Source organism: Phasianus colchicus, unplaced genomic scaffold (genome assembly GCF_987193195.1).
Source record: "Phasianus colchicus unplaced genomic scaffold, bPhaCol1.hap1.1 HAP1_SCAFFOLD_57, whole genome shotgun sequence".
Lineage (NCBI taxonomy): Eukaryota > Metazoa > Chordata > Aves > Galliformes > Phasianidae > Phasianus > Phasianus colchicus.
In genome coordinates, this window is record NW_028325234.1 from 465,001 (window position 1) to 485,814 (window position 20,814).

The 20,814-nt window shown below is 62.0% G+C and overlaps 1 long non-coding RNA gene across 1 annotated transcript; it reads right to left on the reverse strand.

Annotated features, from left to right (window-relative positions):
• Positions 1-12,092: 12,092 nt before the first annotated feature.
• On the reverse strand, positions 12,093-16,147 carry LOC149911784 (uncharacterized). Its single transcript, XR_016462856.1, has 2 exons — positions 14,781-16,147; positions 12,093-12,210 (listed from the first exon to the last, which is right to left on the reverse strand). It is a non-coding gene; the product is annotated as an uncharacterized LOC149911784 (long non-coding RNA).
• Positions 16,148-20,814: the final 4,667 nt, after the last annotated feature.

Genomic DNA, 20,814 nt, shown 5'->3' on the forward strand with positions numbered 1-20,814 from the left:
TACTGACCTGCTCGTTGACTCCTTTGCTCGCTTGCGTGCGCGCGTAGGCCTTCCTCTTCCTTACGCGCCCCACCCCCCCCCCCCCCCCAAGAGCACCCCCCGCCAGCCTTGACCCCTGACCCTCCCCTGACCTCTCCCGGATTCCCCTGGCAGAGTGATTTTCGCTTATTTTTAATTTCTGTTCCTTTCCTACGTTTTTAGGTTTTCATCGCTTTTTTTTTCTTTTTTCTTTTTTTTCTCTTTTGACGTTTTAGTTCTCGTTTTTTCTTCTAATTTTTTTTTCTTTTTTTTTTAATTTTCCCATTCAATCATTCATTGAAATATATAAAATACTTTTCTAAGTGCCTGCCTGCCTGCCTGCCTGCCTGCCTGCCTGCTTGCGTGCGTGCGTGCGTAGGCCCGGCTTGGGATGGCGGGCCCACGCCGAGGCGCGGGTGCTCGTGAGGGGGTCGCGGTATGCCGGCACAGCCGCCTCCCCCTCCTCCTCCTCCTCCTCCTCCCGCCCCACCCCCCCAGCCCCTGCGCCCCACCCCGAGCTTAACCCTCGTACCCCCTCGCCCCCCCTCCCCCCCTCCCCCTCTCCCCCCCCCACCCCCCGCCCCGGACTCGCCTCGCACGATTTATCTTTACCTACCTTTTTTTTTTTGCTTTGTTCAGCTTTTTACAAACTTCTCCATTTACGTATGGTTTTCCAGTTTTTTTATTTTTATTTTTTTTTAATTTTTCCATTTCTTTATTTATTGGTGGGCTCGCGTGTGCGTGCGTGCGTGCGTGCGAGCGAGCGTGCGCGCGTGATTTTTACTTTTTTTTTGCTGCGTTTTTCATTTTTATTTTTTTCCTTTGTTTTTATGTTTTCTTTCTTTCTTTTCTATCTTCTGTTCCGTCTCGTTTAACTTCGAACGTTTCAGCTTCTGTTTTTCTATTTTTTGAAATCTTTTTTTATGTTTATTTCTTTTAGCTTTCCCATCTCATCGTTCAAAATATCAAAAATATTTTTCTACGTACCTGTCTGCTTGCTCGCTCGCTCGCTCGTTTGTTTGCTTCCTCGCTTGCGGGCGTACGTTTTCCCAATGCTTTTTGAACCTCTGTCTAGTTGTTTATTTCTCTGTTTATTGATTTGTCGGCTCTCTCTCTCTCTCTCTCTCTCGCGTGCGTGCGTAGGCCCGGCCCGGCCCGGCCCGGCAGGCCCTCGCGAGGCGCGGGAGGTCGCGACGGGGATGCGGGTAGAGCCGGCGGCCGGCGCCTGAGGCCTTCCTTGCCCCCGCCCGCCCTGCACACGCACCCCCCCCCCTCCCCCCGCCCCCGGCCCCAGCCTTGACCCCTGACCCTCCCTCTCCCAGGCAGATGCGATTTTTAATTTCGTTTTTTTTTTTTCCTTTTTAAATGTTCCTTGACTTTCCTCGTTGTTCTGATCTTTTCATTTCATTTTATCTTTTGTTTTCCTATTTGTAGGCCCGGCTCGGGATGGCGGGCCCACGCCGAGGCGCGGGCGGTCGTGACGGGGTGGCGGTATGCCGCCACAGCCGCCGCTGCATTCCCCCCCCCCCCCCCCCCCCTCCTCTTAACGTCCGTCCCGTGCCCCGTCGTCGTCCCCCCCCCCCCCCCCACCCAACACCCCTCGGCCCCCACCGCCCGGACTCGCCTCAACGTGATTTTTCTTTACCTATGGTTCTTTCCGTTTAGACTTCTGCCGTTTTCAGCTTTTTTAAAACTTTTCCATTTATATATGATGTTTCTCCGATTCCCCCCCAATATTTTTCCATTTGTTTGTTTATTTATTGCTTGGCTTGCTCGCTCGCTCACTCGCTCGCTCGCCCGTGCGTGCGTGATTTTTTTTTTTTTAATTTTAATTTAATTTTTTCCTGTGTTTTTATGTTGTCTTGTTTAGCTTCAAACGTTTCAGCTTCTCTTTTTCTAACTTTTTTTTTAGTTCTTTTTTTTTTCTTTTTTAATTTTCCTCCTTATTTATTCATTCCATTAAAATATTTTCCTACGTACCTTTTCGCTTGCGTGCGTGCTGGCGGCTGCCCGCCTGAGCCCCCCCCCCCCCCCCCCTTTCTTTTTCTTTCTTTCTTTCTTTCTTTCTTTCTTTCTTTCTTTCTTTCTTTCTTTCTTTCTTTTTCTTTTCTTTTTCTTTTTCTTTTCTTTTCTTTTTTTCCCCCTCCGTGTTCCTGCTTTTCTGTTTTCGATTTTTCAGAAGCTTCTTAATTTTTGTATGTTTTTCTGATTTTTTTTGAACTTTTTTCCGTTTCTTTCTTTAGTTATTGGCTTAATTCATATATTTATCTATCTACCCATCCGTCTGCCTGTCTCCCCGTCCATTTGCTTGCTTGCTCGCTTGCTCGCTCGCCCGCTCCCGCGCGCGTGCGTTTGAGTAGGCCCGGCCCGGCCCGGCGCGCCCTTCCGTTGGGAAGAAGGGGGTCGCGACGGGCTTACGGGTAGATCTCGCGGCCGGCCACCTGAACTTCCCAGCGCGCAAAGCCTAAACCTGACCCTTACCCTAACCTCGCCCGCCTACCCTAACCCTAGCCCTAACCCGCCCTCTCCCGGACGTGCCCCGCCCGACTGGCCCGCTTTTCTGCAGCACCTGTAGACGTATTCTTCTTTCTCTCTCTCTTTCTCTCTTTCTCCCGCCCCCCCCCTCCCCCCCCCCCCCCCCCCACCTCTTTCTTTCTTTCTCTCTTTTCTTTCCCACCCTAGTCCCCTCCCCCGGCCCCCCGGCCCCTCTTACTTTCTTCTCGAAGACGTCCATCCGACGTCCGTGCGAGCGCTCGTTTGCTCGGTGGTCGTCCGTTCCTTCCTTCCTTCTTCTTGGGGGACGTTGGCCGAGAGAGCTGCGGGATTTGGGTTTTCCGTTATTTCTTCTTCCCGCCTTTCCTTTCTTTTGCCGCTGCCCGTGCCCGTCCCCCTCCACCCACCCGACTCCCACCCTGCCCGATCGGACCGGGTTTGTTCGCCGTTCCCGCCTCCTTTTTTTTTTTTCTTTTTAATTTCATTTTTTACTTTTTTAAGCTCCCTACCTCACCCGCACCCCCCCACACCCCCCTACCCACCACCACCACCACCTCCCACTCCGCCCTCCTCCTCCCCCTCCCCCTCCTCGGTTCCCCCCCCCCCCCCCCCCCGCCACCCTCCTTTTTTTTTTTTTTTTAATTTTTCTCTCTCGCTTCCCTCCGGCGGGCCAGGCCCGATGGCTTCGACCGGTCCCCGCAAACTCCCGCCCCCCCCCCCCCCCCCCCCCCCCCGAAACCGGCCGAGGACCCACCCCCAGCCCGCCACGCGCTTTCTTTCCGTTTCTTTCTATTTTTTCTTTTTTTTCTCTGGGGGGAAAGGGGGGGGGGGGGGGGGTGGCCGGGCCGGGGTGGGTGGGTGAGGGAACGGGCACGCCCGCCGCCCGGGAGAGGGGCTCAGGGCGAGCCCGGCGTCCGGATGAGTCGAAGGAACGAATCCCAGACGAACGCACACACCCACCCCCGGGACGGACGAGGCCGTTCCCCGCCGGCCTACCTCTGCCGCCGTCTTCCCGCCATTTCTTTTCCTCCCCGCGCTGACACGAGCGGCCGATCCCGTCGCGAGCCCGCCGGACGTTTCCCGCCCGCCCCGCTACGCGCGGGCGGGGACCCGCCGGCGCCTGCGCGCTTCCGCAGAGGGGGAGTGGGGCGGGGGGGGCGGGGGTGGGGAGTGGGGGGAGGAAGCGGGGGACATAGCGGCGAGCGGGAAAAGCGCCCTCCCCGCCCAAAACACAAACACACACCATCACCACCCCCACCCCGCAAGCCGCGGGCGGATCGGGTTAGAAATACCCGACTCCGAACACCCGGCGCGAAGAGCTACCGGGCCACCGAGCGAAAAGGGAATCAAACGAAAAGTGTCAAACGAGCGAACGCGCACGCAAACACGCGCCGGTAAAATAAACAAACGAACGGACAGACAAACAAACGCACGCGAGACGAACGAGAAGGGGCCTCCGCCGGACCCCGAGCCGCGGCGGCCGCAATGCGGACCCCGCACCGAACCGCGCCGAACGCGGCCGGACGCCCCTCAGAGCGGGGGCGGCCGGCCGCGCCAGCCGCCGACACGCGGAGCCCGAGTACGCCAGGAACGGGCCGGCCCGGGAGCGACCGACTCGGTCGAACCGAGGCGGAGGCGGCGGCGGCGGCGGCGGCGGCTCGGGTACGACGGAAAGACGGCAAGGCCCAGGCGAGCGCCGAACAACCCGGTCGCTGCCGCGGCGGCGGCCGGACTGCGCGCGGTCTATACGGCTCGGCGCGGCTCCGCCGGTCCGCAGCGGCAAGGAGAGGTCGGCAAAAACGGACGGCCGGAGGTCGCTGCGGCGCCGGCCAGGCAGCGGCGGCCACGTCAGCCCGGCTCCGCGCGGTTGCCTGGTCTCCCGCAGACGGCCTGGGGTCGCTGCGGCGGCGGCCCGGCGGCGGCGGCCACGTCAGCCCGTCTCCGCGCGGTTGCCTGGTCTCCCGCAGCGGGCCAGAGGTCGCTGCGGAGCCGGCCCGGCCGCGGCGGCCACGTCTACCCGGCTCCGCGACATGGCGAGGCGTAGCCGGCCTGGGGTCGCTGCGGCGCCGTTCCTGCAGCGGCGGCCACGTCTACCCGGCTCCGCGCGGCTGCCTGGCCCGGCGCGGCCGCCCAGGGGTCGCTGCGGCGCCGGGCCGGCAGCGGTGGCCACGTCTACCCGGCTCCGCGCGGCTGCATGGAGAGGCGTGGAAGGCCTGGGGTCGCTGCGGCGCCGGCCCGGCAGAGGCGGCCACGTCTACCCGGCTCCGCGCGGCTGCCTGGCGCGGCGCAGCCGCCCACGGGTCGCTGCGGCGCCGGCCCGGCAGCGGCGGCCACGTCTACACGGCTCCGCGCGGCTGCCTGGCCCGGCGCGGCCGCCCAGGGGTCGCTGCGGCGCCGGGCCGGCAGCGGTGGCCACGTCTACCCGGCTCCGCGCGGCTGCATGGAGAGGCGTGGAAGGCCTGGGGTCGCTGCGGCGCCGGCCCGGCAGAGGCGGCCACGTCTACCCGGCTCCGCGCGGCTGCCTGGCGCGGCGCAGCCGCCCAGGGGTGGCTGCGGCGCCGTCCCGGCTGCGGCGGCCACGTCTACCCGGCTCGGCGCGGTTGCCTGGCCTCCCGCAGCGGGCCAGAGGTCGCTACGGAGCCGTCCCGGCAGCGGCGGCCACGTCTACCCGGCTCCGGGAGGCTGCCTGGCCTCCCGCAGACGGCCTGGGGTCGCTGCGGCGCCGGCCCGGCAGCCGCGGCCACGTCAGCCCGACTCCGCGCGGCTGCCTTGTGCGGCGCAGCGGGCCCGGCGTCGCTGCGGAGCCGTCCCGGCAGCGGCGGCCACGTCTACCCGGCTCCGCGCGGCTGCCTGGCGCGGGTCAACCGGCCTGGGGTCGCTGCGGCGCCGGCCCGGCAGCGGCGGCCACGTCTAGCCGGCTCCGCGAGGCTGCATGGCGCGGCGTAGCCGGCCTGGGGTCGCTGCGGCGCCGTTCCGGCATCGGCGGCCACGTCTACCCGGCTCCGCGCGGCTGCATGGCGCGGCTCAACCGGCCTGGGGTCGCTGCGGCGCCGGCCCGGCAGCGGCGGCCACGTCTACCCGGCTCCGCGAGGCTGCATGGCGTGGCGTAGCCGGCCTGGGGTCGCTGCGGCGCCGTTCCGGCATCGGCGGCCACGTCTACCCGGCTCCGCGAGGCTGCATGGCGCGGCTCAACCGGCCTGGGGTCGCTGCGGCGCCGTTCCGGCATCGGCGGCCACGTCTACCCGGCTCCGCGAGGCTGCCTGGCGCGGCGCAGCCGCCCAGGGGTCGCTGCGGCGGCGGCCCGGCAGCAGCGGCCACGTCTACCCGGCTCCGCGCGGCTGCCTGGCGCGGCTCAACCAGCCTGGGGTCGCTGCGGCGCCTTTTCGGCAGCGGCGGCCACGTCTACCCGGCTCCGCGCGGTTTCCTTGGTCTCCCGCAGCGGGCAGAGGTCGCTGCGGAGCCGGCCCGGCATCGGCGGCCACGTCTACCCGGCTCCGCGCTGCTGCCTGGCGCGGCGCAGCCGCCCAGGGGTCGCTGCGGCGCCGTTCCGGCATCGGCGGCCACGTCTACCCGGCTCCGGGAGGCTGCCTGGCCTCCCGCAGACGGCCTGGGGTCGCTGCGGCGGCGGCCCGGCGGCGGCGGCCACGTCAGCCCGACTCCGCGAAGCTGCATGGCGCGACTGCAGCCGTCCTGGTGTCGCTGCGGCGCCGTTCCGGCATCGGCGGACGAGTCTACCCGGCTCCGCGCGGCTGCCTGGCGCAGGTCAACCGGCCTGGGGTCGCTGCGGCGCCGTTCCGGCATCGGCGGCCACGTCTACCCGGCTCCGCGCGGCTGCATGGCGCGGCTCAACCGGCCTGGGGTCGCTGCGGCGGCGGCCCGGCAGCAGCGGCCACGTCTACCCGGCTCAGCGCGGCTGCATGGCGCGGCTCAACCAGCCTGGGGTCGCTGCTGCGCCGTTTCGGCAGCGGCGGCCACGTCTACCCGGCTCCGCGCGGTTTCCTTGGTCTCCCGCAGCGGGCAGAGGTCGCTGCGGAGCCGGCCCGGCAGCGGCGGCCACGTCTACCCGGCTCCGCGAGGCTGCATGGCGAGGCGTAGCCGGCATGGGGTCGCTGCGGCGCCGTTCCGGCATCGGCGGCCACGTCTACCCGGCTCCGGGAGGCTGCCTGGCCTCCCGCAGACGGCCTGGGGTCGCAGCGGCGGCCCGGTAGCCGCGGCCACGTCATCCCGGCTACGCGCGGCTGCCTTGTGCTGCGCAGCCGGCCCGGCTTCGCCGCGGAGCCGTCCCGGCAGCGGCGGCCACGTCTACCCGGCTCCGCGAAGCTTCATGGCGCGGCGTAGCCGGCCTGGGGTCGCTGCGGCGCCGTTCCGGCATCGGCGGCCACGTCTACCCGGCTCCGCGCGGTTGCCTGGTCTCCCGCAGACGGCCTGGGGTCGCTGCGGCGGCGGCCCGGCGGCGGCGGCCACGTCAGCCCGACTCCGCGAAGCTGCATGGCGCGACTTCAGCCGTCCTGGGGGCGCTGCGGCGCCGTTCCGGCATCGGCGGACGAGTCTACCCGGCTCGGCGCGGCTGCCTGGCGCGGGTCAACCGGCCTGGGGTCGCTGCGGCGCCGGCCCGGCAGCGGCGGCCACGTCTACCCGGCTCCGCGAGGCTGCATGGCGCGGCGTAGCCGGCCTGGGGTCGCTGCGGCGCCGTTCCGGCATCGGCGGCCACGTCTACCCGGCTCCGCGCGGCTGCATGGCGCGGCTCAACCGGCCTGGGGTCGCTGCGGCGCCGTTCCGGCATCGGCGGCCACGTCTACCCGGCTCCGCGCGGCTGCATGGCGCGGCTCAACCGGCCTGGGGTCGCTGCGGCGCCGTTCCGGCATCGGCGGCCACGTCTACCCGACTCCGCGCGGCTGCATGGCGCGGCTCAACCGGCCTGGGGTCGCTGCGGCGCCGTTCCGGCATCGGCGGCCACGTCTACCCGGCTCCGCGAGGCTGCCTGGCGCGGCGCAGCCGCCCAGGGGTCGCTGCGGCGGCGGCCCGGCAGCAGCGGCCACGTCTACCCGGCTCCGCGCGGCTGCCTGGCGCTGCTCAACCAGCCTGGGGTCGCTGCGGCGCCTTTTCGGCATCGGCGGCCACGTCTACCCGGCTCCGCGCGGTTTCCTTGGTCTCCCGCAGCGGGCAGAGGTCGCTGCGGAGCCGGCCCGGCAGCGGCGGCCACGTCTACCCGGCTCCGCGAGGCTGCATGGCGAGGCGTAGCCGGCATGTGGTCGCTGCGGCGCCGTTCCGGCATCGGCGGCCACGTCTACCCGGCTCCGCGCTGCTGCCTGGCGCGGCGCAGCCGCCCAGGGGTCGCTGCGTCGCCGTTCCGGCATCGGCGGCCACGTCTACCCGGCTCCGGGAGGCTGCCTGGCCTCCCGCAGACGGCCTGGGGTCGCAGCGGCGGCCCGGTAGCCGCGGCCACGTCATCCCGGCTACGCGCGGCTGCCTTGTGCGGCGCAGCCGGCCCGGCTTCGCCGCGGAGCCGTCCCGGCAGCGGCGGCCACGTCTACCCGGCTCCGCGAAGCTTCATTGCGCGACTGCAGCCGTCCTGGGGTCGCTGCGGCGCAGTTCCGGCATCGGCGGACGAGTCTACCCGGCTCCGCGCGGCTGCATGGCGCGGCGTAGCCGGCCTGGGGTCGCTGCGGCGCCGGCCCGGCATCGGCGGCCACGTCTACCCGGCTCCGCGCGGCTGCATGGCGCGGCTCAACCAGCCTGGGGTCGCTGCGGCGCCGTTCCGGCATCGGCGGACGAGTCTACCCGGCTCCGCGCGGCTGCCTGGCGCGGCTCAACCGGCCTGGGGTCGCTGCGGCGCCGGCCCGGCGGCGGCGGCCACGTCTACCCGGCTCCGCGAAGCTGCATGGCGCGGCTCAACCGGCCTGGGGTCGCTGCGGCGCCGTTCCGGCAGCTGCGGCCACGTCTACCCGGCTCCGCGCGGTTGCCTGGTCTCCCGCAGACGGCCTGGGGTCGCTGCGGCGCCGTTCCGGCATCGGCGGACGAGTCTACCCGGCTCCGCGCGGCTGCCTGGCGCGGCTCAACCAGCCTGGGGTCTCTGCGGCGCCGGCCCGGCAGCGGCGGCCACGTCTACCCGGCTCCGCGAGGCTGCATGGCGAGGCGTGGCCGGCCTGGGGTCGCTGCGGCGCCGGCCCGGCAGCGGTGGCCTCGTCTACCCGGCTCCGCGAGGCTGCATGGCGAGGCGCGGCCGCCCAGGGGTCGCTGCGGCGCCGTCCCGGCTGCGGCGGCCACGTCTACCCTGCTCCGCGCGGTTGCCTGGTCTCCCGCAGCGGGCCAGAGGTCGCTACGGAGCCGTCCCGGCAGCGGCGGCCACGTCTACCCGGCTCCGGGAGGCTGCATGGCGAGGCGTGGCCGGCCTGGGGTCGCTGCGGCGCCGTCCCGGCTGCGGCGGCCACGTCTACCCTGCTCCGGACGGTTGCCTGGCCTCCCGCAGACGGCCTGGGGTCGCTGCGGCGCCGGCCCGGCAGCCGCGGCCACGTCAGCCCGACTCCGCGCGGCTGCCTTATGCGGCGCAGCGGGTCCGGCGTCGCTGCGGAGCCGTCCCGGCAGCGGCCGCCACGTCTACCCGGCTCCGCGAAGCTGCATTGCGCGACTGCAGCCGTCCTGGGGTCGCTGGGGCGCCGTTCCGGCATCGGCGGACAAGTCTACCCGGCTCCGCGCGGCTGCATGGCGCGGCTCAACCGGCCTGGGGTCGCTGCGGCGGCGGCCCGGCAGCCGCGGCCACGTCTACCCGGCTCCGCGCGGCTGCATGGCGCGGCGTAGCCGGCCTGGGGTCGCTGCGGCGCCGTTCCGGCAGCGGCGGCCACGTCTACCCGGCTCCGCGCGGCTGCCTGGCGCGGCGCGGCCGCCCAGGGGTCGCTGCGGCGCCTGCCCGGCTGCGGCGGCCACGTCTACCCAGCTCCGCGCGGTTGCCTGGTCTCCCGCAGCGGGCCAGAGGTAGCTGCGCAGCCGGCCCGGCATCGGCGGCCACGTCTACCCGGCTCCGCGCGGTTGCCTGGTCTCCCGCAGCGGGCCAGAGGTAGCTGCGCAGCCGGCCCGGCAGCGGCGGCCACGTCTACCCGGCTCCGCGAGGCTGCCTGGCCTCCCGCAGACGGCCTGGGGTCGCTGCGGCGGCGGCCCGGCGGCGGCGGCCCCGTCAGCCCGGCTCCGCGAAGCTGCATGGCGCGACTTCAGCCGTCCTGGGGTCGCTGCGGCGCCGTCCCGACAGCGGCGGCCACGTCTACCCGGCTCCGCGAGGCTGCGTGGCGCGGCTCAACCGCGCTGTCTGTGGGGAGGGCTGCGTTGCAGCCAAGGCTCCTGGCTCAGGCTTGCAGCATGCGGCCCCAAAGCCATCAGCCACTCACGCGGACCCCTCCCGCTCTGTCCTTTCAGTCCGCTGCCACCCATCCGGAGGGCGTCTGAAGCCCAAGAGCAGCCGGTGACCTGCGAGCTGCAGGGGGAGGCAGTACCATCAAGCAAACAAGACCAGCGCCGAACACTGGGAACCAAACACGTGAGCTTCCTTGATGAAGTGCAGGAAGCAGGAAAAGCCCATCGTGAGGATGCGGTGCAAAAATTGCAGACAGCCAAGGCCGCACCCCCTCAGATCACCTTGAGGCCAGCAACACCTTTCAGAAGCGACTCAAGAAGATCTTCCACAAGGGCTGAGTCTACAGAGCCTCAAGGCCGACCATCCAGGCTCCCACTGACTTGTGACTCGGTGAAACTTCTCAGGCAGAGGGCAAGGAAGATCAGGACAGTGCAGGATGCACTGGGGCAGATGGCAGCATCACCACTTCGTGGGGAGTCCAGGCTGCCTGAGGAGTCTTCCATCACCCGACCTGGACTGCTGCCACCCATAAAAGAAGAAACGGGGTCTCCCGAGTGCCAGCCTCCAAAGACCAAACCCCCAGTCCGCAGGAAGGCCACACCCTACCCACGCTGATGCGGGCATGGGGTGCCCACGACACACACAGCTCCACTGGAGGCTGCAAAACAGATGCGTCAATCCCATCTGCATCACATCTAATACTAACCAGGCTGCCCAGGGCCCCATCCGACCTGGCCTTGAACACCTCCAGGGACGGGGCATCCACAACCTCTCCGGGCAGCCTGTTCCAGTATCCCACCACTCTCTCTGGAAAGAACAATCCAATCTGGCATCCAATCTTCAACTCAAAACCACTTCCCCTTGGCCTGCCATTAGCTACACCATCAAAGAGTTGACTCCCCTCCTGTTTGTAGGCTCCCTTTATGTACTGGAAGGCTGCAAGGAGGTCACCCCGCTGCCTTCCCTTCTCCAGGCCAACAAGGAGATCTAGAGTGAAATGTAGAGGGGCAAAACCATCAATAAAGCCTTATCAGGGGCCTACCCTTTAAAAACCTCCAGAACGCCTGTGACAGTGTCATTGCGCCTTTTGACGCCAGCTCTTGTGCTGGTGGAGGGAGAAAGAATTGCGAGAGGGCATCAGAGCGTCTCACGGTGCTTTGATGCCCAGGGAAATCCAGCACAGTCTCTTCTGTCTTATCTGGATCACAACTTACGGGCTTTTGGCCTGGCAGGGCCCCTTTGGCCGGCTTGGAGAGGTCTGCAAATGCAGAGCTCCATGGGCCAGCCGGCCGGCCACCTCTCGCCTGGCAGTGCTCCCCTGAACGGCCAGCCGGCTTTCGGCCTGGCCCAACTGGCCGGCCAGGAGGCTTCAGGCCTCGGAAGGCTTCCCCAGCCAGTCAGCCAGCTTCACCAGAGATTCCGGATCTCCCTCAAGGCCTGAGTGCAGCCGCTCCACGCAGCCCCAAGGCAGACCATCCAGGCTGCCACAGCTGCCTCGTGGAGCACTCCAACTGCCCAGGCAGAGCACCAAGAAGAGCAGGCCTGGCAGGCTGCCCCCAGCCGACTGGCCTTTGATCTTCATTAGGCCTTGTTCTGCTGTGGAGGACAGGTGGAAGCAATTCACTTGTCTGGCAAAGGGTGGAGCCTGGTTCCAGCCCTCCCTACCCTCACGTAGGGGCTGGCTGCCAGCTGTGAGGGCTGTCAGCATGGAGGTGTGTTCTTTGTTGGTGTTCTGTGTGCCCTGATCTTCTCGTGGCCTCCTTGTGCCCCATGCAAAGGCTCCCACTGCCCCAGGAATAGTCTCGATCCTGCATAAGGGACAGGATCTCCCTTCCAAAGGTCTGGGCATCAGGGTTTGACCTTGCTGCTCCATAAGGCAAAGGATGCTGTTCTCAGCATCACAGCCACCAGCACAGCGCCTTTGTCTCCCTGTAATCATGGCTTCCAATGATCTGCTCTAACAAGTCCCTGGGGGCCGTGTTGGCAATGGCTCTCAGCGGGGCCCATTCATACTCCCAGAAACTTCCTTCCAACTTTATCTTCCTGAGCACTTTGTGCAGTCTTCTCTCAGCACTGGAGGATGATGGACTCAGCACCAAACACCCCAAGGAGACCAGTACAACCCCAAGAGCCCTCAAGTGCTTTGTGCCTTCCTGACATCTTCCTCAAGTCTTCAGAACCTGTACAGATAGCTGGAGAGCTATCAGGAGTGCATGTAAAGTGGAAGAGCCCAAAGTACATTTAATGAGTCTATTTATTAATTTATATTTCCCCCGGCATTAATAGCACATTAAGGCAGCACTCTGCAGTCCATCTTCATCCAAGGCATCTCCTAATGAGGTTTGCTCATGGGGCTATGGGGACATAGAGGGAAGGGTGGGATGTGAGGAGTGGTTTGAGGCAAAAAGGTGGGGCGGTGTAGGAATGCCTTTATTTCTTCCTGAGATGGGACATAGAGGGAAGGGTGGGATGTGAGGAGTGGTTTGAGGCAAAAAGGTGGGGCGGTGTAGGAATGCCTTTATTTCTTCCTGAGATGGGACTGGGAGTCCCTGTAGCCCAAAGGTGGGGCCACGATCCATGACCCCACATGAGCCAAACCCCAAGATGACCACATAACCCTGTGTGTGCGTGACCCCATGGCAGCGTGTGACCCACAGCCCTGTGTGAACCATACCCCCACACGACCCTGGGACTCCCTGACCCTGCCTGCCCCCATCACGCTGCGACCCACTGCCATGTGGCCCCAGAACTCTGGGATCCCTGCCCCCACCTCACCCCCACCATATAACACTCTGAGACCCGTAACTCCCTATCACCCAACCTGACCCTACCATCCCTTCTGACCCCATTGCTCTGACCCAGAACCCCATATGACCACATAACTCTGTGCAGTGCCATCTGACCCTACGTCACCCCATAACTCTGTGACCTGCATGACCCCCCTGTGACCCACGACCTCCTGTGCTAACCCCATGTGGCCATAGAACCATCTGTGTGTGGGGAAAAGGCATCTTCTCCTTGGGGGGGGACTGCCCCAGAGCTGCCCCAAAGGCGACATGGGGTGGGCTGCAGCCGTTTCCCTCAGTTTGGAGAGATGGGAACTGTCCAAAAGAGCCAGAAGGAGGACATGAATGCTTCTGCAGGGAAACACCTGTCACAAGGTTTGGTGACAAAGCGATCCCACCGAGACTAAGGAAGGGGCTGGAGCTTGGGTGCTGCGTGGCAACGAAGGAGACTTGAACCAGGGATAGAGCTGGGATGGACTGCAGGAAATCAACTCCTTAATGGGGACAGTGGGAGAAGAAATCCAAGTCAGCTGCAGAAGGAACAGCAGACCTCCTTACAAAAAGGCGTCCCAGACTGGGGACGTTGGAGCAGTAGGGACAGTGGTAAAGAAATGGCTCCAACATCAGGTCTTGGAGCAATTACTGCAAAGACCCCGAGAAATGGACAAAGAGCTCTGATGGCAGCGCAGCACGAGGAGGAAGGAATGCATGGTGGTGCAGAAGGAGAAGGATGGAGAACAGCAGCGGTGGGATTCCCCTTTTGCACGGTCACCCACCGCTACGGGACTCTGCAACAAGAAGCTGCACCCTGCTGTGGTCAGCACGGCTGTGCTGAGCTGTTACGGTCAGGAAACATTCTAACATCTGCACGGATAGCAGGATAAGTAGGATCAGAGTGAGAGCTGTGCTGTTGTTCAGCAGACAGATGCTGAGCAGAGCACAGCAGGACCAGGATGTTCGGACCAAAGGAAGGTGGAGACTGCACACGAGGGAAGGCACAGGTGCAGGACAGAGCATGAGACACAGCAATGGCAACAGCTGTCAGAAATCCTGCCTGCCTGTCTGCATAGGAAAGAAAACAATCACACCAAAAGGACCAGGTTGGCCACAGACCTCACCTAGAGAAACAGCAGAGCGGATGCGTGGCCTAGACTGTGAGCCTGCAGTCCCCAGCCAAGAGGGAACAGGAGAGCAGGGACTGCCAAGGGAGGAGAGCTACAGGAGCAGAAGGAGCTCAGTGAGCAGCTGCGCCTTTTCTCCCTCACCACAAGGAGGGAGAGTGCAGAGAAGCCATAGCAATAACAGATGAGCTTTGCTGCTGCAGGGAGAGCTGTGCCTGATGGAAGAGCAGTGATGAGAGCGTTTCTTGCACAGCCCACGGGCACTTGGGGGGATCTGCAGGGATGGGGGAAGCCCTACAAAGCTGTGGGACAGACAAAGGACACGGATGGGAGGACCCCAAAGGGGCACTTTGGGGCAGCTATGGGGCACAGCCACACCTAGGAGCTGCCTTTACCCAACACACCGCTGGTGGTGGAACTGCTGCTGGCCACGGGCCGTGGGCAGTGATGGGGCTGTTCTGGGCTGCTCTAGGATGGCTCTGGGGCTGCTATGAAATGGGGCAGCTATGGGACACAGCCACAGCTCAGTGGGGTTGATGTTCCCGCACACAGAGCTGGTGGTGAATCTGCTCTGATCATGGAACCTCTTCCATAGCCCCCCGGACTCCCAGCTTGCCCAGCAAGATGGGGGCAAGCCGGGGGTCAGCAGATGTTATAGGCAGCTGATGTACAGCGACCCCAGAGCCACCCTGTAGCGTCCCCTGAACGACCCCAGAACAGACCCATCACTGTCCACAGCCTCATCCGGGGTTGTAGTGCTCACAGGGATATGGGTCATGTGGAGCCTTGCGGTCATGCCGAGCTCTATGGGGTTTTGGGGTCATGTGGGGTTATGGATCAGGGCCCCACCTTTGGGCCACAGGGAACCCCAATCCCCTCTCAGGAAGAAATCAAAAAATGCATTCCAGCACCACCCCACATCCCCCATTCTCACCCCAAACCCCTCCCCACATGACCCCAGACCCTCTACATCCCCATGCCACCCCACGTTCCCACACCCACAAGTCCCACCTTTACCTCACACGTTGCCTTCTCCTGCGCAGCACTCTGCTCCTGCAGCCTGTGGCCCATATCCCCAGTGCTCCCACATCACTTTCACCCACATCTGTGTTGTGCAGGAAGTGCTGCAGCTCCACATTCCTCTCCAGCAGCAGCTGCCCCTGCCCCAGTATTATTTGGTTGTATGGGTTCTGGAGGGAGAAGGGGGTGAGGAGGGGCCCAGGTGGGCTATTGGGGTCCTGGAATAGTGGCAGGGGTCCTGTCAAGGACTGTGGAGGTCTCTGACGTTGCTAAGGAGCCCTGGAGGCGATAAGGGAGATCTGAGGGAGGAAATAATGGGGGTCTGCTGGAGTCTAGTGGGGAATATGGGGTGCTGCTGGGGGCTATGGAGGTCTGTGAGGTTTTTGGCCAGCTGTAGTGGAGAAGTTCCTAGTCTGAGGAGGTCATTAAGAGGAAATGGGGTCTGTGCTGGGCTACTGGGATCTTGCAGGGAAAGTATTGAGGGAGGAGGGAGGTGTCGGGGCTCTGAGGGAATTATGGGTGGGCTGTAAAGGAAAGGTAATGGGTTATCTTGGGGAAAGCAAGGGGCAGCCATGGGGGATGGAAGGAACACCTACAGGAATGCAAGGGGAATCTGGGCTGGGGCAAGGGGACGGCTAGGGGAAGAACAGGGGAACGTCCCAGGAACGGAGTTCTTCTTTCAAATCCACATCTGCTACTTCCTGACGTAGCTGCAAGACTGCCAGAGAAGCTGCAGTACCGCTGCCCATTCAGCTGCCTGTGTCAGAAAGAGCTGCATGTTAGTGGGTGCAACTGCCACTACAAGGCCAACTCCATAATTGCAGACACAAAACCATCACCTTCAGTATCTGTTACAGGCTGACGACCGTGCCCTTGCACAGGAACCATTCCCACACAGCAAGGGAACTCCTTCACTGCCTTAGGATGCGGAAGAGGAAGAGCCCCAAAGCCTTCACAAGATGCTATCTTGCCACCAACTTTGGAAGCTACACACACCTTCTCCTTTGAGAATTAGCAAGATGAATCAATGCACGTTGCTGCTGGAGAGGGCTGTGCTGCATCTCCTGCTGCCATCCTTGGGTTGTCATCGTGATGCCAATCCACAGAGCACTTTGAAGGGCAGTAACCTTGCAAGAAAGAACAGAGAGCAGAGAGCTCTGCCGTGCATTTCCTGTTAGAACACAGAGATGAGCTGTACAGCCCTTGCTCTCAGAACACACACCGTTTCTCTTACCAGCTTTCCATTCCTGCACAACGCTGTTCAAACCCCTCCTCCATCTCTCCCTTCATACACAACGCACAGCCTCTCCCCAGCGACGAGCTCTGTGCTGTTTAATGCCTGTGCCATCATCGGGACCTACAGAAGAAACCTTGCGGTTAAGAGGATTAATTAGACAAGCGCTCTGTCTGGCAGAATTCACCATCTTAAGCACTTTAAAGAAGCGTCTTCTTGAACGCCCTGAATCTCTGTGACACATCAGGAGATGCTGAACTAAACCGGCAGCCTTCTCAAAAATGGAAGGGCTCTTCAGAGCCAGCTGGAAGGGGAACAAGATCCTAGGGGGGCTGTGGAGCTGGTAAGGGAGGTCTGAGGGAGGAAATACAGATGCCTGGATGCCTGGTGCTCAGGCACAAGCAGAAGTGCTGATGGAAAATCACCACACAGCACAGACTGAGTCGCTGGTACCTTGCAGTGAGCAAAGGCTGAGATGCACAACGTCCTCACCTGCCTGCTTCTTGGAAGTGGAGGTTCAGCAGCAGCTCCACTCGTGATTAAGTCCTCCAAAAACCTTCTTCTTTCTTCCTGATCAGGAGACTGGATAGTGAAACCTTCTCCAAAGCCATTATGAAACTATATCTGTACCTGAAGCCCAAGGAGAAAACACGTGTCAGATTTAAGACCACAAAACAGTGCTATTCTATTCCAATCAAACTTCAGTTCTGATTTAAGTTTCACGACTGGCATTTCAGCCACCCTGCTATGGATAGGTTAAACCTATGGATAGGTTATAGGGTGGGAGAGGAGGGTGAGCCTTCTAGCCCAACGTCCCCTTATAGCCTACCATCACCCTATGGCCCCACACAGCCACTTATGGAACCACATCTGCCATACACCTCCTATAGGCCCATATCTCCCTATATTCCCCCACTGCCCCCCTCAGCCCCTCTACGTCCCCCCAAAACTTCCCATAGCATAATAACCCTCTCTATAGACCCTCCCCAGCCCCCTATCATCCTATAGACCCTCCCATTGCCCACCACAAACCCCTATAGTCCCATTAACCCTTTAAAGGTCTATAACTTCCTGAAGGGAGGTTGTAGTGAGCTGGGGGTCGGCCTCTTCTCTCGTGTCATTAGTGATAGGACCAGAGGGAATGGTTTCAAGCTACGGCAGGGGAGATTCAAGCTGGACATTAGGAAGTATTACTTTTCAGAAGGGGTGATCAGGCACTGGAATGGACAGCCCATGGAGGTGTCACCGACCCTGGGGTGTTCAAGCAAAGACTGGATGTTGTGTTGAGGGACATGGTTTAGTAGGAGCTATTGGTAGTGGGTGAACGGTTGGACTGGATGATCTTTTAGGTCTTTTCCAACCTTGGTGATTCTATGAAAGGAAGGGGGGAGCCTTCTAGCCCCACAGCCCGTAGAGCCCACCCTAGAGCCCCCTATCACCCTATGGCCCCACACAGCCCCTTAGAGAACCATATCCCCCATACACCCCCTTGTAGTCCCATATCCCATAAGAACTCTCCTATAGCCATCCCACTTCCCCTTATAGATTCCCCCAAGAGCCCCCCAGTCTTTTATAACCCTCCCATATCCCCTTATAACCCGTCTATAGTCCCCCCACATTTTCCTATAGCCCCATAACACCCTATAGCCACAATAAAGCCCCCTATACTCCCATATCCCCCGTAACACTTTGATAGCCCATGCATATCCCCTTATGATCTTCCCTTACAACTGTATAGCTCCCCAAATAGCCACCGACAGTCCCACGCCCCCCCAGCTCCCATAGCACCCTATATCTCTCTATAGCCCTAAAACACCCCCTAAAGCCCCCCCAGTGCCTTATAGCCCCATATCCCCCTCTATCCCCCACATAGCCCCCTTTTCTCCCATATCCCCCATACTACTTCTAGAGTCCCCACAGCTTGCTATTGCCCCAAATCTCCCTGTAGCCACAATAAAGCACCCTATAGCCCCACGAACCCCTATATCCACCCCTAAGGCCCCCGAAGCCCTAGAGCCCCATACCCTCCTATCACCCACGCAGCCCTATATCCCTCTACAGCCCCCCTAAAGCGCCTCATAGCCCCACATCCCTCCTGATAGCCCCCCAACCCCATATTCCCCACACAGTACCTATACCCTCACATCCCCCGACACTCCCCCACATCCCCGATATTCCCCCACATTACCCCATACCCCCCCAAACCCCATATTACCCCACAGCCCCCCTGTAGCCAAAACAGCCCCTAAACTCCCACATCCCCCCGGATCTCCCCCACCGCCCCCCGGACCCACAGCTCACCTCAGCCCCGGGGGGCACCGGGAGCAGCGCCGGAGGCCTCGGGGGGGCACGGCCCGGATGCGGGCAGCAGCGCTGCGGCGGTTGGGCCCCGAGTCCTTCAGCCGTCCCAAAGCCCCGCATCCCGCGCACGGTTCCTCTCCCCGGCCCCGGCCCAAGCCGTTCTCCCGCACACCTCCGGCTTGTGCCGCTTTCCTCAGCACCGCTCCCGTCGTGCCGCGGCTCCGTCTCGGTGCTGCCCGCACAGCTCCGGCGCGCAGCGCCTGCGCCTGCGGGACCGGCGGCGTCGGAGAGGAAAGACGGCGGGCTCCGAGCCGGAGGCAACGGCCGCTCCCGCGCTCGGCGCCTCAGCCAATCGGAGCCGGCGGCGCTGCCGCCGACCAATCCGAGACCGGAGGCGGGCCGGAACTGCCGCCGACCAATGAGAGGCGCGAACGGACCGGAAGTGTCGCCGACCAGTGAGAGGCCGGGGGCGGGGCGGAGCGGCTGTGGGGGCGGGGCCTCGGGGTGCTCTGTATTGCCATAGGGGATGGGATTGGGATCGGAATTGGGATCGGGGATGTGGGATTGCGATTGGGATGAGGGATTGAGATTGACAGGTGGGTGATGGGCTTGGGATGAGGGTCTGGGAATGAGATTTGGAACTGGGATTGGGATGTGGGCTGTAGGATGCGGGGTTGGGATGTTGACTGTGGGCTCGGAATGTGAGATTTGGGACTGGGCTGTGGGAATATGGATGTGGGATCTGAGGGCAGTGCTGTGATGCCTGAGGTCACCCGGAGTCACTCTGTGATCAGCCCACAGCTGTGTGTTCCAAAGAACAGCCACTGAGGTCAGGGGCAGCAGTCCAGGCAGGGAGATGCTGTGGTGGGAAGCAGGCTTGGTGCCGACGTCCTGCAGGGAAACGGGTGCAGACTGCATGGGACAGTGTAGGACAGCACGTGGTGGAGATGGCTGAGGGGCTGGCAACGCTGGAAGGCCCTGACGGAGCCAAGGTCTTTGTCCAGCAGGCCGTGGATGGTGTCTGTGGTACAGAGAACCGTGAGGGGACACACTGTCCTCGTGGCACTGGGGTCTCATGGCCTCCTTGTGCCCCATGCAAAGGCTCCCACTGCTCCAGGAATAGTCTCGATCCTGCATAAGGGACAGGATCTCCCTTCCAAAGGTCTGGGCATCAGGGTTTGGCCTTGCTGCTCCATAAGGCAAAGGATGCTGTTCTCAGCATCACAGCCACCAGCACAGCGCCTTTGTCTCCCTGTAATCATGGCTTCCAATGATCTGCTCTAACAAGTCCCTGGGGGCCGTGTTGGCAATGGCTCTCAGCGGGGCCCATTCATACTCCCAGAAACTTCCTTCCAACTTTATCTTCCTGAGCACTTTGTGCAGTCTTCTCTCAGCACTGGAGGATGATGGACTCAGCACCAAACACCCCAAGGAGACCAGTACAACCCCGAGAGCCCTCAAGTGCTTTGTGCCTTCCTGACATCTTCCTCAAGTCTTCAGAACCTGTACAGCTAACTGGAGAGCTATCAGGAGTGCACTTAAAGAGGAGGACCCTAAGGTACATTTAACGAGTCTCTTTATTTATTTATATTTTCTCCAGTATTAAAAGCAAATTAAGGCAGCACTTTGTAGACAGTAATCATCCAAGGCGTCTCCTAATGAGGTTTGCTCTTTCACTGTGTGGACAGACTTTCTCCTCAGCCTCCCAAGCCCATTACTGCTCACATTGGCCCCGTGGGATTTTCATCCCTTTTCCTCACATCAGTCTTCTCTGAAATTTGCAGCTCAGTGTTGCTTTTCTTTGCATCAACTCCCACTTGCCTTCCTCAGAGAACCAACTGCACATGGGCACAGAGGGATTCCTCCTTGTTGCCAACAAATGGGAATCAACACGATGCAATTGAATGAACAGTAAAACACTCTCCTCAGCTGGATGCCATGTTCAAGCTGTCTGCCTTCCAGGGGGAATTTCGGTGCCAGAAGAACTTTTGGCAGAGAAAGTACATACAAACACAAATAAGAAGTTGAGTAAAGAATTCATTAGACTTCTGAGATGGCCCAAGTTTCCAACTTATGGGAGCTCCTAGAGTAACCAGATAGCTGGGAGGTATCTGAAAGAACAAAGAGCAAAGGGAGGGGGAAATCTGGAGAGCAGTGGGAAGGGCACATGCCCACACTGCCTGCAGAAAACACGACCTTAGCCATGGTCATTTATTCAGGAGAGCTGGAAACACCTGCAGGGAGTGGGAGATCAAATACAGAGGTGAGACCAAGCAGGGCTAGCAGCTGCCTGTGTCCCAGCACCTGAATGCTTTTGTGTCCTCCAAACACAGTTCTGGAAAACAGTGACACAATAAATCTCCTCAAAGACTGGTATTTCCAATAAGGAGAGAAACCAGGCCCCAAAGCAGTTTAGAAACTGAGAGGTGTGTTGGCACATTTTCTGTGATTTGGATCTTTCTCTTCAGTTCTTTGTTCCAGTTTTATTGACATTAC